The following is a 16,106-nucleotide window of genomic DNA, read 5'->3' as shown; positions in this document are numbered from 1 at the left end:
CATTGTTTTAAAACACTAAAACGTTACACTTATTTTGTCAATATTTAAACAACTAATGAATCTTTAAAAAAATCCATCTACATGTTATTCTCAGACTAATATTTTCTTTAAATGCTTCATTCTATCCAGCATTTGTTTAGTGTTTAATGTCCCTTTAAAATCACAAGAAAACCTCATGATAACAGCTTTCTAATAGTTATCTAAAGGATTCAGTTTGCCTCGACTGCAAAAACCCTGAATAAAATCATGTGGCATCTTAAATGACTCCACTAATGGTTCAGATACTGTAAGCTTAAATGCAAAGTCTCACTAGAAATAATTTTCTATTCTATTAACTACTTATTTAAAGGAAAATGAAAATTAGAATTAAACTTTCATGATTCAGCTAGAGTGTGCAGTTTTAAACTAGTTTCCAATTTACTTCTATTGTCAGTTACTTTGTTCCTTTATTATCCTTAGTTGAAAAACATACCTGTACCTAGGTAAACTCAGGAGAATGCATGTGTCTTCAGAGTTATAGAGCAGTAGTGTTTACAACGATTGAGTCAATCACAATCCTTTAAAAAACGTTATCCAATGAGTTTTCAACAAAATTCACCATTAAAATAAAATAAATCTAATAATTTGATGAGCTTTTCAAAAGGATTGCGATCAACCCCCCCGGAAATGTGATAATATTATACATGTTGAGCACAATAAGGCAGCAGTGTTTGCAACAATGTATAACATTATTACAAATACTGATACAAACACTGCTGCCTGAGCCCACCTAGTATGCTATTTAACAAAGAATACCAATCGTACAAAGTAAATTAGGTGATAGAATTAAACTAGAATTTTGCTTAAAACTGCAAGATCTGGCCCACATGTGCTATATGGCGAGCGCACAAGCTTCTCAACTTGAGAAGTTGTCTACTCGCATTTGCGGCATATGGGCAGCCAAATCTGTTTGTCTGCTCCCCATATGTATCATTACACCCTCAAATGTGCATGTAAAGCCACACCCATCATGTGAGAGAAGGGCCTGTCAATCACCCCAAGCAAGCAAGCTCAGGGTGATATTTCTCTACCACCTCAGAGGTGGCAAAGAGTGTAAGAAGCAGCGGTCACATGTGCAAACCTTCCCCTCAAGGGCTTCAGAGCAGCTTAAGCTACTCCGTACATGGAGCCTGCCTGTCTGCCTAACCTGATATGAATGAGAGGGAATTGCGAAATGAGCCATGTGAGTGACACCCACCCAGACAGCCAGACCGGTACTGGAGACAGTATTGTGAGGTAGGATAGCAGAGGTCTGAGGACAGGGGTCAGTGGTCAATGTGTGGGGGCGGGCGCCGGGCGCCGGGCAGAAATTAGAAAGCACAGGGCTTTGCATGAGGAGTCTGGTTCAAGCAGCTGAAGCTGTACATAAATAAATCATGAAAATAATTTTTAGCTCAAACATAATCCTATACACAAAATTTATGTTTATAATCTAATTAGACTGACTACCAGAGCTAGACTACAAAAGTTTTCCTTATGCAACATTTCCCAAGGAGAAAATCTCCTCTTTATGCGCAGACTTTCTGATAACTTAAAGAAAATTTGCCTAAAAACCCTAGATAAAAAGGGCACCAAATGCCCTCTGTTTTGTAATAAAAATAGTAGTTGAAGGTGGCGCAAAAAAGATTGCTGTTCCCAATATGATTAAAACGGATTATGTTGTTTTCAAAAAATATATAGTTAATTTTAAATTTAAAAACATTGGTTTGTTATACCTCTAGTTTTATATTCCTTTTGGAAAAAATGAGCGCTAACAAATAGTAAATGATATTAAAACAAGTTTCTTTATTTATATACTAGTTAAAACATCCAAATTAAATGGGCAAATAAAATTTAATTCACAATATTGTTAAAACCTGACACAGGTGTCCGTTAGTTAAACAGGATCTATATGTTTATAGGATATAGTAACTAATATTACTACTTATACAATATTTAAAAAGATGTCTGAACAATAAAAAATTGCTAAACAATAAAAAGGTTGCTAAAACGACAAGTCTTTCTACTAATGTGCAGAGTATATTGGTATAAACAGCGGTTCACTTTGTATTGTTACACATATTTTAAAGGTTGCACAGAGTATAAAAATATTGTTAAAAATGGCTAAAAGTTGCTAATAATTGTATCAATATATAAAGTAGCTTTCACAGTATTTTCTTTATATTTCACACTGACTTAATATTCCATGTTATAGGAACGATTGTCTTGTGTCTTAAAGACTTTTTGTAATATGTTTCACTGTAGTGGTACCTTTGTAGTGTATCTGGCTGATTACACTTTATTAGAAAGTCCATTTTTTCAGGTGAGCTTGATTCCCTACCAGTCAGACAGTCTACTCAAATTTTCATTCCACCAAATGCCCTCTGTAAGTCAGCCAATCCTCTTGCACCTGTGGAATTGGATGGCCACGATATTTTATATCAAGTTAATAACCTCTCTGTAAACTTTCTTGCGGATAAAACTTCTCCCTTTCTCCTAGATGGTACTGACTCATTTCTTGTCTGCAAAGACCTTTATTTCTCTGCATTTTGGAAATGTATCCATAACCCACAGTATATTTGGGTGTTCCATCCTCGCTGACATGCATCCATTTTTTCTGTAACACTATTCCACTGTGAATCTCTTAGGGGGACGGCCACCTTTGTAAATTACTTTTGTAAATGTACACACCTGATACAGTTTTCATAGAAGTCCTTAAATACAGGAACTAAGTACCTGAACAGTGTGTTATATGTGCAGGGCCAAAGGTGGCAGTGTGATTGCGGTGCGGCAATGTGAGTGACTGGTGGTGGTGATGTGAAGTAAACTGTGAGTTGTGTGAGTGTACTGTGAAGTGAACAGTACTACTAAAGTGTCTGTGTTATTGTGGGTCTGAGTGTATTTGTTAGTGCATGTCTGTGTTATTGTCTGTGTGTGTGTTAGGTTTAGGTGAAATTTTAAATATATCTGTGTGTCTTTATATATATATATATATATATATATATATATATATATATATATATATATATATATTTGTTATGCAACACTAGTACAATTTGATTTGTTATGTGGCATAACCATTGTTTGATGTGCTATGCGGTGCTACCACTGTTTGATGTGTTATGTGGCGTTATCATTGTTTGATTTGTTATGCAGAGCTACCACTGTTTGATTTGCATTTAGCCACCAATTAGCAAGAGCTACTCAGGTGCTTAACCAAAAATGGTCCGGCTCCTAAGCTTACATTCCTTCTTTTCAAATACAGATAGCAAGAGTAAACAAAATTGATAATAGGAGTAATTGAGAAATTTGCTTAAAATCGCATGCTCTGTCTGAAACATGAAAGAAAAAAATTGGGTTTTATATCCCTTTAACTAGCAATGGGGATGGTATGTAATCATGGGTGGGGGGCGGCAAAATGTATCCTCGCCTTTGTGGCCAAAAATCCTAGCACCGGTCCTGCTATTAATAAATAGATTTAAAAAAACAGTAGTTTCTATGTAACATTAATTCTTCACTAGAGGTTACAGTTCTGTTTTTAATAAAAACAAACTATCAGCCAAAGATTTTTCTTGTCATAAAGTTCTTGCCAAATAATTTCAGAGATCAACTCAATTAGGAAGTCTGAGGGCAGCTGGCGGAAACAGACTTCTGATGTTTTATCACAGATAACATAAAAGAAAGCTACAAGTCATTACTGGGATTTTTGGGTTTTTTGGTGCCAAGTCATTTGACACTATTCCACTAACCAAATTAATATTTCTGCTACACATTCTTAAATATCATTTAATATGTGCCAGATGAATACTATTCATAACCCTCTGACTCTAATCCCACTGATAAATTAACAATACGAAATCTTGGTTGCCCTAGAGACCAAATTCCTTGTAAATTATTAGCATGAAGAGAATGAAGAAAAATTGAGATAAAGTCATTGTGCAAAATATTACAATGAAAAGATAAATGTTTTACAAGGTATTGAGAGCTAAATCATTAATGCAAACGCAACGTGAATCATGACTAGTGGTATATTTTTATTTCAACTCATCTGTGGTCCTTTTAAATGTGCATTGATAAAAAACGCTCAATAGCTTCATTGTTTTTTTTATGATTCCTATTGCAATTATTGGTTAAAAAATGTATTTATTAGCAGTTGTATAACCAACATTTAAGATATAAAGTATGTAAAGGGTATATTAAGACTTAACGGGATACTAAACTCAAATTTGTTCTTTAATGATTCAGATAGAGCAGCAATTTTAACATGAAACCCAAAAATGTTCTTAAATGATTTAGAAAGAGCATGCAGTTTTAAACAACTTTATAATTTACTTCTATTATCTAATTTGCTTCATTCGCTTGATATTTTCTTTCTAATGACACGATGAGTCCACGGATCATCTAATTACTATTGGGAATATCTCTCCTGCCCAGCAGGAGGCGGCAAAGAGCACCACAGAAAAGCTGATAGATATCACCTCCCCTCCCTCCCACTCCAGTCATTCTCTTTGCCTACGTTAAAGCAAGGAAGTGGTAAAGTTAGGTGTTAGTAAAAGATTCTTCAATCAAGAGTTTATTATTTTTTAAGTAGTGCAAGATTGTACTGCTTTGTTCTGGGGTGTAGCCCTAGTACATATCAGTCTCTTCAGTAGAGCAGTGGTGGCTTTAGAGCAATGGGAACTTGTGGGACATAATTCTCACTGCGCCTCCCATGTAATTTATGCTGCCCTAATCCTGATAGTCTGAATAGCATTACTCAGACCTTATCTTTTATCCACAGGGCTATGTGAGGGAGAGGACCTCTCAAACCTGGTGAAGCTGCCTTGCTGTCTGGCAGATTTAAGAGGTAAGTGCTGACTTTTATTCTGGGTCTGGGTGATGGGATCTCAGAGTAAGTGGAACACTTTATTTCTTTGGGACAAATACCTCCTATAGATCAAAGGAGGTGATTTTTGGCAGCTTTTTTTTTATGCAGGCACTGGGGGGGTTAGAATAGAAGGCCATGTGTATGGCGGTTTTTCACTTCTCCCAGTGGCTTAACTTAAGAAGCTGACCGTGAGATTACTTTTCTGAAACGCCCACGATGGGCAGAGCTATGTGTGGCGCCAATTCGTATTGCGTGCCACTTTCTTAGCACTTCCTGTTGTCGGAAGGAACCAGTGATATCAGTGTTTCTCGGAGAACGCTTGAACACATGCTTTAAGACCGAATAGCGGTTTGTGATAACTTCTAAATAGCTGAGTTCCGGATCTTCTGTTGAGGGGTCTGTAACGTTTCAGAAGGGCAGGTAGGCACTTCAGCAAAATTTAGCTGAGGTGTAGAGGTGTTCTGCAATATTTGTGTAACTAGTTAGTCTTTTCTGCACACAAGAGTAAAAAAGTTAAGTTTTAAAATTTAAAAAAACAGTAACGTTTTTTTCTGTTTAATTTTTATTAAGTATTTCAGTGTTTTATTTGATAATTTGATCCATTGTGAGTCAGAATGGACTAAGAGGCCCTGCAAAATGTCACATGTTCATTATGTTTTGATGCCAATGTGGAACCACCCATTCCTTTCTGTTCCTCATGTATTGAGAGAATTTTAAATTACAGAGATAGACTTTTTTCAGAGCCAACATTTTCTAAGGCGGATGTTGTTTAGGAGTCTAATGACAATGTTCAATATATGCCGCAGCTTTCTCCTCAAGTGTCCCAAGGTTTGCCGCCCACACAGGCAGTGCCCTGCACTTTCTCTTTAACTCCTACTGGGGTTACGTTACAAGACATCACTTCTCTCATGTCTTCCGCAGTTTCTGATGCGTTGTCTGCTTTTCCCATGTTGCAGGAAAAGCGCAAGAGGAAGAGTAGACATTAAGTAGGTGAGGTTACTGACGCAGTTGTTGCTATTTCGGATGCCCCCTCACAGAAGCCTGAGGAGGAGGATCTTTCGGTAGCATCTGAGGGTGAGGTCTCAGATTTTGACAGTGTAATTCCTCCTGCTGATACTGAAGTTGTATCCTTCAGGTTTAAGCTTGAACACCTCCGTCTGTTACTTAAGGAGGTTTTAGTTACATTGGACGACAACTACACTATGGTCGTAGTTAATCCTAAGAAATCCAGTAAGCTAAAAAAATATTTTGAGGTACTTTCCTTGGTAGAGGTTTTTCCTGTACCAGACCGAGCTTCTGAGATCATTGCTAAGGAATGGGAGAGACCGGGTATCCCTTTTTCACCTTCTGCTATATTTAAAAAGATGTTTCCCATAGCTGACTCTATCAAGGAGGCTTGACAAACAGTACCCAAGGTGGAAGGAGCTTTTTCCACTCTGGCCAAGAGAACTACTATTCCCATAGAGGATAGTTGTGCCTTTAAAGATCCTATGGACAAAAAGTTAGAGGGGTAACTCAAAAAGATGTATGTACACCAAGGTTAACAATGGCTACCTGCTGTGTGCATTGCTACCGTCAATCCCCTTAATGAGATCCAGGATAGGATTAAAGCTCTTAAGGTAGCTAATTCCTTTATTACTGATGCTTCCCTAAAGGTTATCAAACTGGGAGCAAAGATCTCAAGTTTTGCTGTTTTAGCCCACAGAGCCTTATAGTTAAAACCTTGGTCTGCAGATGTGTCATCTAAGTCTAAACTTTTAGCGATTCCTTACAAGGGAAAGACCTTATTTGGACCAGGCTTGATGGAAATAATCTCTGATATTACGGGAGGAAAGGGTCATCTTCTCCCTCAGGATAAGAGAAAGAAGCAAAAGGGACGTCAGAGTAATTTTTGTTCCTTTTGAAATTTCAAGGGAAATTCTTCCACTTCCTCTTCCAAGCATGATCAGTCTAAACCTTCCTGGAGACCCAATCAGTCTTGGAATAAGGGACAACAATCCAAGAAGCCTGCTATTGAATCAAAGACAGCATGAAGGGCTTGCCTCCAATCCGGGACCTGATCTTGTAGGGGCAGACTTTCCTTCTTTGCTCAGGCTTGGGTTTGAGATGTTCAGGATCCCTGGGCAGTAGATATAGTGTCCCAGGGATACAAACAAGAGTTCAAGAGTTTTCCTCCCAGAGGCAGGTTTCTGCTTTTAAGATTATCTGTAGACCAGAAAAAAAGAGAGGCGTTCTTACACTGTGTAAGAGACCTCTCCGACCTGGGAGTAATAGTTCCTGTTACGATGCAGGAACGGGGTCTGGGGTTTTATTCCAATCTGTTCATGGTTCCCAAAAAAGAGGGAACCTTCAGGCCAATTTTAGATCTCAAGAGTCTAAACAAATTTCTGAGAGTGCCATCCTTCAAGATGGAAACTATACATTCCATGCTCCTTTTGGTCCAAGAGGGTCAATTTATCACAATGGTTGATTTAAACGATGCGTACCTGCATGTTCCCATTCACATGGATCATCACAAGTTTCTAAGATTTGCTTTTCTAGACAAACACTTCCAATTCGTGGCTCTTCCTTTCGGTCTTGCCACAGCTCCCAGAATTATCTCAAAGGTTCTGGGATCTCTGTTGACATGCTCTGATTATTGGCATTGCAGTGGCACCCTATCTGGATGATATCCTGGTCCAGGCACCATCCTTTCAATAAGCAAGGTCAAATACGAAAATGTTGTTATCTTTCCTGCGATATCACGGATGGAAGGTCAATTTGGAAAAGAGCTCCTTAGTTCCAAATACAAGGGTAACTTTCTTAGATTCCCTATTAATGAAGATTTTTCTGACAGAAGTCAGGAAATCAAAGATTTTCGATTCTTGCCTAGTGCTTCAGTCCGCTCCGCGGCCATCAGTGGCTCAGTGCATGGAGGTAATTGGGCTGATGGTAGCAGCAATGGACATCATCCCGTTTGCCCTTTTTCACCTCAGACCTCTGCAGTTAGACATGCTCAGCCAGTGGAACGGAGATTATGTGGATCTGTCTCCGCGAATACAGCTGGAGCAGGCGACAAGGAATTCTCTTATTTGGTGGTTGTCTCAGGATCATCTCTCCCAGGGAACCTGCTTTCGCAGACCCTCCTGGATGATTGTGACAACAGACGCCAGCCTTCTAGGATGGAGAGCAGTATGGGACTCTCTAAAAGCTCAGGGAACTTGTACTCAGTCAGAGTATGTTCTGCCCATAAACATTCTGAAGCTGAGAGCAATCTTCAATGCTCTTCTGACCTGGCCCCAGTTAACCTTAGCCCGGTTCATCAGGTTCCAGTCGGACAAGATAACTTCAGTGGCTTACATAAATCATCAGGGAGGAATGCAGAGTTCTTTATCCATGACAGAGGTATCCAAGATAATTCGGTGGGCGGAGACCCACAATTGCTGTCTGATGGTGATCCATATCCCAGGGGTGGACAACTGGGACGCGGACTTCTTGAGCAGACAGACCTTTCACCCGGGGGAGTGGGAACTCCATCCGCAAGTGTTTTCCAGCCTGATTCTCAAATGGGGTCAGTCAGAATTGGATCTCATGGCATCTTGACAGAATGCTGTAATGTCCCTTTAACTGGGCTCCACCCCTTTAGCCTTTATAACTTCACTTCCCCTTGTACACATTGCTTGATTATTTTGTGTACTCATTTCCATGCTGAGGATCACACACTGCATACTGCTCACACAGCTCTCAACTGCACGCTCTGCTGCTCTGTTTGCTATTTCATCTCCGGAACGACCGCATCTACTTGGATACCACCTTCCTGGGTTTTGTCACGCAAGTACTTTAGCTCATGTTTGGAGTATACTTGTCTCTCTCAGTGTGTTTCATATTTATCTGCTAATCCACTAACTGCATCTGTGTCTGCTTGCCTGCCTATGTCTCACTTAACTTGCTTGTACTCCACCCTGAGACTATACTTAACATTTAACTGCAGCTTGCAAGCATTAACCTGTTACTCTCCAGTGTTGAATATACTTGGAAGAACTCTGCTCTCTGACATAACTTTACTTATAATCAGTTTCTACCATTTATATATATATTCAAACAGATATATATATATATATATATATATATATATATATATATATTTTCCATTGCTGGTTCTTTTCTGTATTAACTGCTGTTGATTTGATTACCAATTGTTCAGGTTCATAACTTTTGGTGTTCAGTTATTCAGCTACACTTAATCTGTTTGCCAGTTTTAAGTAATTATAAACAGATTATTACAAATGCCAAGCTTCCGAGGTACGGATCGAGGTCAAGGGACCATCAGGCGGTATTGATAGACACCCTGTTGGTACCCTGTAATTTCAGTCTTGCATACCTATTTCCTCAGTTCGCTCTTCTTCCTCGAGTCATTGCTCGAATCAAGCAGGAGAGGACATCAGTGATCCTGATTGCACCGCTTGGCCTTGCAGGATTTGGTATGCAGACCTGGTGGACATGTAATCTCTTCCACCTTGGAGACGTCCGTTGAGGAAGGACCTTCTATTTCAAGGGCCCTTCCTTCATCCAAATCTATTTTCTCTGAAGCTGACTGCTTTGAGATTGAACGCTTATTTTATCCAAGCGGGGATTTTCAGATTCGGTCATAGAGACCATTTTTCAGGCTTGTAAACCTGTGACTAGAAAGGTTTACCATAGGATATTGCGCAAATATTTATATTGGTGTGAATCCAAGGTCTACTCTTGGAGTAGAGTTAGGATTCCTAGAATTTTGTCTTTCCTCCAAGAAGGTCTGGAGAAAGGATTATCAGCGAGTTCCCTAAAAGGTCAAATATCTGCTTTGTCTATTTTGTTACATAGACGTCTGGCAGATGTTCCAGATGTGCAGTCGTTTTGTTAGGCCTTGGTCAGGGTCAGGCCTGTGTTCAAACCAGTTACTCCACCATGGAGTCTTAATTTAGTTCTTAAGGTTCTTCAAGGGGCTCCGTTTGAGCCTATGCATTCCTTAGATATTAAGTTGTTATCTTGGAAGATTTTGTTTCTTGTCGCTATTTCATCTGCTCGTAGAGTGTCAGAGCTTTCGGCATTACAGTATGAATCACCTTACCTTATTTTTCATTCAGATAAGGTCATTTTACGTACTAAGTTAGGGTTTCTTCCTTAAGTAGTTTCTTTCCGGAACATTAATCAGGAGATTATTGTTCCTTCCTTGTGACCAAATCCTTCTTCTCAGAAGGAACGACGTGGTACATGCTCTAAAGTTTTACCTACAGGTGACTAAGGATTTTTGTCAGTCTTCTGCTTTGTTCATGTTTTTCTCGGGAAAATGTAAGGGACAGAAAGCTACGGCTACTTCTCTTTCTTTTTGGCTGAAGAGTATCATACGTTTTGCCTATGAGACTGCTGGACAGCATTCTCCAGAGAGAGTTACGGCTCATTCCACGAGGGATGTCGCTTCCTCATGGGCATTCAAAAATGAAGCTTCTGTGGAACAGATTTGCGAGGCTGCAACTTAGTCCTCTCTTCACACTTTTTCAAATTCTACAAATTTGACACTTTTGCCTCGGTTGAGGCAGCTATTGGGAGAAAGGTTCTTCAAGCAGTGGTGCCTTCCATTTAGGTTCCCTGTCTTGTCCCTCCCTTTTCATCTGTGTACTCTAGCTTGGGTATTGATTCCCAATAGTAATTAGATTATCCCTGAAGTCATCGTGTCATTAGAAAGAAAGAAAATGTATGCTTACCTGATAAATGTATTTCTTTCTTGACACGATGTGTCCACGGCCTGCCCTGTTCTTAAGACAGGTTGTGGTATGTTATAATCTTCAGACACCTCTGCACCTTGTTGCTTCCTTTCTCTCCTTTACTTCGGTCAAATGACTGGAGTGGGAGGGAGGGTAGGCAATATTTATCAGCTTTGCTGTGGTGCTCTTTGCTGCCTCCTGCTGGGCAGGAGATATATTCCCAATAGTAATTAGATGATCCGTGGACTCATCGTGTCAAGAAAAAAAGAAATTTATCAGGTTCTTTTTTGCTGAAAAACATATCTAGATATACTCAGTAGCTGCTGATTTGTAGATGCACATAGATACCTTGTGTGATTGGCTCACACGTGCATTGCTATTTCTCCAACAAAGGATATCTAAAGAATAAAGCAAATTAGATAATAGAAGTCAATTGGAATGTTATTTAAAATTGTATTCTCTATCTGAATCATGAAAGAAAATGTTTAGTGTCCCTTTAAGAAACTTTCTAAATTACTCCTGTCATCAATTTTAAAATTGCATGCTCTATGTGAATCATGAAAGGAAAAAACATGGGTTTAGTATCTTTTAAAAAATCTTTGTGTTGTACACATTCTAATCACTGAATTAGATATGTTGTTTAATTCTACTTTATGTTCATACTTTGAAGCCACCTGGAGTGATTTTAAAAGGAATTTGAACATATATTAAAATAGTCAAACTATAAATCTAGAGTCAAAGTGGATCCCCAAGAGGGAAACCCAGGTAAGGGCGCACTAGGTTAAAATGTACCAAAGTGTGTGCACAAACCGTCAGCAGTCAGGTACAGATGGATGTCAGAATATTGGCCCAAATGGCAACAAACAGAGAGGAAATCAATGACGGCAGCTCCTTTGGTCCTCGGTGTGGAGAATCCGTAAAATCAGGAATAGAAAAGAGGGCGCCACATAGTGTAAAAACGTCTGGTCAGGAACAAGATGAACAAATTGCAAGGGCTTACCAAATGTAGATGCACCGTTCTGTGACCGGTGCCCTCTGGCAGACTAGTCTAACACTTGCAGTGGTTAGCACACTGATGGAAGCGTGGTACCGCTGTAACCTTGGCAAAGGCAGGTAAACTTCTGTAGTGAGTAGTCTTTTGGGCTGCACTGTGGATCAGATTCTTTGAGCCCTTCCAATATGCCAAAAAGCAGGCGATAAGAAAGACAACTTCCGTAAGATAAAAAGAGATCAAATCTTTAATCCATAAAAACACTGCTACGCGTTTCTCGAACGTAAAAACGCGTAGCAGTGTTTTTATGGATTAAAGATTTGATCTCTTTTTATCTTACGGAAGTTGTCTTTCTTATCGCCTGCTTTTTGGCATATTGGAAGGGCTCAAAGAATCTGATCCACAGTGCAGCCCAAAAGACTACTCACTACAGAAGTTTACCTGCCTTTGCCAAGGTTACAGTGGAACCACGCTTTCATCAGTGTGCTAACCACTGCAAGTGTTAGTCTGCCAGAGGGCACCGGTCACAGAACGGTGCATCTACATTTGGTATGGTAAGCCTTTGCAATTTGTTCATCTTGTTCCTGACCAGACGCTTTTACACTATGTGGCGACCTCTTTTCTATTCCTGAAACTATAAATCTATCCATGGTGTTTTCTGTAAAATGTTACTGTCTAGAGTCACTAAAAGGGAAAATATTTTTTTAATAAGAAATAAAAAAAAGGTTATTAAAGGGACATGAAACCCAAATATTTTCTTTCATGATTCAGATAGATCATGTAATTTTAAAAAAATTACTAATTTACATCTATTATCAAATTTTCTCCGTTCTCTTGGTATCTTTTGTTGAAAAGCAAGGACGTCAGCTCAGGAGCATGCACATTTCTGGAGCACTGTATGGCTGTAGTTTTGGAAGTAAGTTATTAATTTGCAAGAGCACTAGATGGCAGCACTATTCCTGCCAAGTAGTGCACCAAACACTTAAAACTAAATTACGTGCGTTCAGGCTAAAAGCTTGCGTTACAGCCTATACCGACACGATCCATACCACCATCTGAGAGCAGTAGTTATGGATTTTGTGTAACAAAAATGTTTCACAAAACTCATAACTAAAATGTTATAAAGTACACTAACACCCATAAACTACCTATTAACCCCTAAACCGTCGCCCTCCCGCATCGCAAACACTATTTAAAACTTATTAACCTCTAATCTGCCCCCCACCCGCATCGCCAACACTATTTAAAGTGAATGTAAATTTTTATGCTAAAGTGCCCGTTTTTTAAAAATTCGATTAAAACAGGGGCACTTTAATTCATCAAAATTTAGATTTCACTCCTGTTAAAAAAAACTTACCTTTTAATCTTGACAGCAGATCCAGCTTCCTCCACCCGTCGCAAAGCCTCTTCCTGGGTCTAAAATGAGGAATCCGTCTTCCTCCAATCACGGCATTGAATCAGACACTGATTCCCCCGGGGGGGGAAGCTGTGATTGGAGGATGACCCAACCATCATTTCTGACATCAGAAATGGCTTGTGACGACCTAAGGAAGCTGGAGCAGCTGTCAAGTTTAAAAGGTAAGTTGTTGTTTTTTCACAACAGGAGTGAAATGTACATTTTGATGAATTAAAGTGCCCCTGTTTTTAATCAAATTTTTAAAAACCGGGCACTTTAGCATCAAAATTTACATTCACTTTAAATATATTAACCCCTAAACCTCCGCTCCCCGACATCGCCAACACTAATAAGTTATTAACCCCACTTATCGGCCGCTCCCCCACATCGCAGACACCTAAATAAACCTATTAACCCCTAAAATGCCGCCGCCCCCCACATCGCCAACACTATAATAAACTATTAACCCCTAAACCTCCAGCCCCCCTCATCATAACTACTAAACTAAACCTATTAACCCCTAGACCGCTAGCCCCCCACATCGCAAAACACTAAATTAAACTATTAACCCCTAAACATAACACCCCCTAACTTTAAATTAAAATTGCAATATAGGTATATTTAAATAAATAAAAACTTACCTGTGAAATAAAAATAAACATAACATTAAACTATAAATTAACCTAACATAACTATTCTAATGAAATAAAAAATGCTACCAATTAAAAACCTAAATTATAAATTTAAAAAAACCTAACACTACGAAAAAAATAAAAAAATATAAAATTACAAAAAATAATAAACACTAAATTACAAAAAAATAAAAAATACTAAGCTTACAAAAAATACATTTAAAAAATAAAAACAATTACACTTAATCTAATAGCCCTATAAAAATAAAAAAGCCCTCACAAAAATAAAAACACCCCCTAACCTACAATAAACTACCAATAGCCCTTAAAAGGGCCTTTTGCAGGGCATTGCCCTAAGTTAAATGGCTCTTTTACCTGTAAAAAAATACAAAGTCCCCCCAACAGTAAAACCCACCATCCCAAAATAAAAAACCTAATTCTAAAAAATTCTAAACGACCCATTGCCCCTAAAGGGCATTCAGCACTTTTTCACTGCCCTTAAAAGGGCATTCAGCTCTTTTACAAGTGCCCATCCCTAATCCATCTTCATCCAGGCAGGGAAAAGTCTTCATCCAGGCGGCGACACCTTCATCCATCTCGGGGACGTCTTCTATCTTCATCCCGTTGGAGCGGAGCATAGCTATCCTGGAAGTGGATCCCATCCTGCGCGAATCGTCCTCTTCATACGGTCACCGCTGTACACTAAAGTTGAATGCAAAGTAGCGGTTTCAAAATGGTGTACCTTGCATTCCTATTGTCTTTTTTGATTCTTCAAATTCAAATCAGCTAATAGGATGAGAGCTACTGAAATCCTATTGGCTGATTTGAACAGTTATTGTTATTGTGCTCTTACTTATGAGAGGGCATTGATTGGCTAAAATGCAAGTCTGTCAAAAGAACTGAAATAAAATCTATAGAGGCTTAGATACAAGGTAGTCATAGAGGTAAAATGTGTATTAATATAACCGTGTTGGTTAGGCAAAAAATGGGAAATGGGTTAAAAACGGATTATCTATCTTTTTAAACAATAACAAATCTGTAGTAGACTGTCTCTTTAAGTAACTTTTTCATTGCAAGGGCTGTTCAGTTATTTACAAATCTAAGCTCCTATGGTCTAGATTTATATCTGGCCAGCTGTCTTTTGAGATGCGTTGACATCATGTAATAAATTCATTTTTAAGCTCTAGATCAGAATTAGTCAGCTAAGCATCATTTTAAGCACTTTTTAAATTACTTCACATTAGAAAACTATTTACAAAAATGGCAGAATTCTACTGATGTTTAAAATCTAGAAAGTCTTTAAAAATCGACAAATCTATTTAAAAATTAGGAGCCAGTATAGAATGTTTTGAAACCAGACATTCTTATAGGAGCCAAACAGTGGTAGTTGTATAGAGATATATGGAGAATAACCCAAAAAGTTAGGAGCAAGGGGTAAAATGCTTGGAGTTAGTGGCTCCCTGGCTCCTAGGTTTTTTGAGCCCTGTCTTAAAAAATATAAAATAGATACACATAAAAAGTATTCATTCAGAATTCCTTATATACAGTACGTGATTAGATAAGAGAGAGCAAAGACTATGGGCAAGATTACATAAGCCGGCGACGCCTGTTTTTACGCGGTTTTGGTATCACATATACGGCACCGCGTATAAATGCGGCGCATATATTTCACCCGTCGCCCGCAATTTTTACTCCCATAAGCTAACATAGAACCGTGTCGCAAATCGGTATCACATATTCAGCGCAAGGACTTATGCGTCGAATATGGAGAAATTTTACTCCATTTTCACCTCATCACACATAAGCAGCCTAGCTTGCCTTGCGCTGAATATGTGAGCACCGTAACTGCCTGAAAATATTAACAAACACTTAACGCATGCGCAATATCTATCTACCTCTCAACCGCCAACCCCCACCGCAATAACTAATAAAATATATTAACCCACAAAATCCGCCAATAACCACATTGCAATAAACCTAATAAATCTATTAACCCCTAATCCGCCATTAACCCACATCGCAATAAACCTAATAAATCTATTAACCCCTAATCCACCATTAACCCACATCGCAATAAACCTAATAAATCTATTAACCCCTAATCCGCCCAACCCCCACAACGCAATAAACCTAATGAAACTATTAACCACTAATCCGCCAAACCCCCAAAACACAAATAACTAATTAAATTACTAAGCCCCCTAACCTAACACCCCCTAAATTAACCCCAATTACCTAAATTAAAAAATACTAAATTACAATTAAAATAAAAAAGCTAACATTACTTAAAAAAAAAAACTAAGATTAAATTTACCTAAGATTACACACAATAAAAAAGTGTAACATTACATAAAATAATAAACATAGCAAAGAAAAAGGAACAGCCTCACTAATAAGGCACCAAGGAGAAGGGCTGATAAAAACAAAAATGTATTGTAACAGTTTAAAATAAGGTATGTGGCAGGCAAACATCCTGACT

Source organism: Bombina bombina, chromosome 3 (assembly GCF_027579735.1).
Source record: "Bombina bombina isolate aBomBom1 chromosome 3, aBomBom1.pri, whole genome shotgun sequence".
Classification (NCBI taxonomy): Eukaryota; Metazoa; Chordata; class Amphibia; order Anura; family Bombinatoridae; genus Bombina; species Bombina bombina.
Note: the sequence above shows the minus strand (reverse complement) of the source record.